We start from the raw sequence: 3603 nt of genomic DNA on the forward strand, positions 1-3603 counted from the left end.
GTATAGTCCCGCCTTCGCAATCCGATAATGTAACGCCCGCATCTTCGGGCTAGGAAAAATAAACAATAAATCATAATTTAAATCCTCAATTAGGAATCTCATTAGCCGTGCGTGTTGCAGACTACGTATTATAAAGTCATTTAGTAATTTATCGATAAACTATGAAATGGAAATCTTGATAGAAGATTATCTAGGACAAATAATCTTGACAGAAAATGTTCGAGTTGTGATATGAATCCCATACATATAAAACACACTCAAATCTGACTTCGTGTGAAGAACTCATGGACTTCCGAAGTTTTCACGATCAGTCAGTGTATCGTAAATACTGAATTGGAGATAGGTTACTTATCAGCCTAAGTAACCTAAACGAAAGTCGTAACAGTCATTAAACTGAGAGCATGCATATAGAGAACGTCCAAACGTGACTTTGTAAGAGGAAGTTATGATTTTCTAAGTTCAAACGTAACAATGTGCAACACTGATATCGACTTCTAGATCAGTTGATTGTTATCCAAAACAACCTAAACGAGAATCGAAGATCTCGTTAATAGAAACCCAACAATATAAAGACAGTCGAGAACGGACGCCGGACGAGAGGATTATGAATTTTTAACGGACTATAATAGTCTAAGCCTACTAAAAATATAACTTTAAAATTAAATTCAAAGTTAGTCGACGGAGTCTAAATGAAATTTGTATCTTGATAGCTACGTGTGGATATTAAACTCATCAAAAACGGAACTCGTATGAAGAAGATATGACTTTCTTAGAATCAGAAATTCTTCGTGCGCGCTCACGCACAACGACAGAGTGTGCTGTGCACACTGCCACACCACCCATAATATGACACTTGGCACCATGCAGAAAGCGACACGTCACCCTCTTTCGACCAGATGCGTGGCGCGCACCATATCTATACGCGACGCACACTCCAATTTAGCCTATATAAACCTTCGAAAATCAACTCATTCCTCATCCCCACTCCACTTGAATCCTCTAGAGCTCTTTCCACCCCTTAGTCCCTTTTAATCCCGAGTTTCTGGCCCCTTTGGCAAAGACCTGCGGTGTCAGATAGCCGGTGAATAGAAACTTCCGGGTCAGAGTTTTGCCGCATAATTCCCGGTTTTCACTAGATTACTCTATAAGTTAAGATACACTTATTCTATTATAGTGTAACTATTAATTATAGTCATAATTCGTTATTATGAACCTATAATTAAGATTTGTCAGTGATTCCAAGTCATTATATTGATTGATCTACTTACGGGGGTGATGTCTAGGCTGGATTTAGTGAGGTGTTTTGTAACATCCCGATTTCCATGTATGAGATTTATTCCATTTATGTATGGTTTTTCTTTGGAACACGGCGTGGTGAAGCCTCACCACGGCGTGTTGAGGAACTTCTGGGCCGCGTGTTTTTATGGACCAACACGGCGTGTTGGTGGGTAAAACACGGCGTGTTGGCAGCTAGTTGAGAAAACCATAATTTTTAGGGTTTTGCACCCTATATAATCTCCTTAAGTCCCAAGGGATGGTCTTTTATCAGCCTCCAATTCCCCATATCGACCCTTGAGAACCCTAATCATCTTTCCCTCTCATTTGTGATCTAGTGTGGTGTTTTTGGAGCCAAAGAAGAAAGAAGTTGGAAGAATGAAGCAAGGATCCAGCAAGCAAGCCCACATCTTTCAGTTCGTTATTCTTCTGGACCTTTGTAAGTGTCCAAGATCCGATTTTTATTCCACTATGTTTCTAGATCTTGAGTTTTGTCCCTTTTACTTGTTGCTCTTGAGTATGGGAATGGTTGGATCTCATAAAGTTAGCAACTTTATGAATCTCTGGGTTTAGGTGACCTTGTAGAGTCTTGGATCTGACCTATAGTCGAGTTTTGATGCCATGCATGGAGAGTAGGTCGTAAATACCCATTTCGACCTATTTTGGGTTCAATACATGCATTGGACATGCATGTCTATAAAGCACCGACCTTTGGGATGGTTTTAGTGCTAGAATCTCTTCTGGAAAGGATGGGTTTCAAACATCAAGGATTTAGTGCTTATTGGTTAAGCCCTTGAATCTTCAAGCCTTGTGGTTGGGTTTTTGGACCCTTGTAGTAATTCCAATGGATAAAGTTGGAAACTTTATCCTTCTTGATAGCATTTGCTTTTACATTTGAGCCTTGGAGTCTCTGGAATCGAAAGAAACAGCTGAATGTAGTAAGCTGCTAGAACCCGGGCAAACACAGAGTGTTTGCAAGCCAACACGGCGTGTTGGATGGGGTTTTCCCGGCCGTTTGAATGCTAACGAAAAATGGCGTGTTTGCTAGTAAACACGGCGTATTGAGTCAACATGGATTGTTAACCTTGACCGTTGACTTTTACTTTAACCAAGTTTGACCTTGAGGGTATTTTGGGTATTTTAGGATTCTGATGGAAATTGGCCATTTAATGGAATTAGGTATCATGTAGAGAGCTGAGATTCAGAGTTGAGCCTCATCAGTTCTACTCAGTTGGGAGGTGAGTTTTCCGCACTATACTTATGGGTCGAAGGCACCAATGCCGACCCTTTGGATTGTTATCCTGGTATATAGGATAATGCTATTATTAGTAATCTGTTAGATCTGTATGACTGTCTGTACATGCTAGCTAGTGTTTGATATGATATATGTTGATATGTGATGGTGGGTGGGTTGAGGCGGTCCTGCTTTGTGCTGAAGGCCAACAGACCCAGGGCGTCCCGGGTAGACTGAAGGCTAGTGGGGCGTACCAATCAGGCCAAAGGCCCAGAGAACGTTCCAGATAGGCTGAAGGCCCGGTGTGGCGTACCAGTCATACTGAAGGTTCTATGAGCGTACCAGATAGACTGCAGACCGGCATGACATTCCAGTCAAACTGAAGGCTCTGCATGTATGTTGTTTATGATTATTATTCTGGTTTTGTATTGGGTTGGTATTTTAGGGAAACTCACTAAGCTTTGGGATTACAGTTTTGATTATGTTTCAGGTACCTCAGATGATCACGGGAAGGAAAAGGCGTGATCGTACACCTTCTCATGTTTTGTTTTATGATCTTTGGGAAAACTCTGATAATAAACATGTTTTGAAAACTATTATGTAAACAATGGTGTTTTGTGAAGTTGTTTTAAAAGTTTGAAATTTTCATGAAATTTATGGGTGTTACATGTTTTTAGTGAGATTTCCAAATAGTATACTCTGTATACCAAACAGACTCTACCTCCGATATGATCCTACCTGGTTATTCCTTACTTGATAGATCTTAATGTAGACATTAGGATTATTGAAGAATCTAGGCTACAATAGTCGCCAGGATTATGAAACTCAACTAAGGCTTAGTGCTTTATACGTCTAGGTCCCTTTCATGAACACGATTTAATACAAGTATTAATTGAAGTATTAAATATTTGTTGGAAGTCGTACGTGAATTATATGCTTATTACCTGGATTATATGTTATATATATATATATATATATATATATATATATATATATATATATATATCGTGCTATGCGCGAACCAGATATGGTTCTATTTTATGTTAGGATAAATAGTTAATACTATATAATAATATTAGAAGTAGCATTGTTGA

Source organism: Lactuca virosa, chromosome 8, assembly GCF_052849685.1.
Source record: "Lactuca virosa cultivar CGN04683 chromosome 8, Lactuca_virosa_CGN04683_v6, whole genome shotgun sequence".
NCBI lineage: Eukaryota > Viridiplantae > Streptophyta > Magnoliopsida > Asterales > Asteraceae > Lactuca > Lactuca virosa.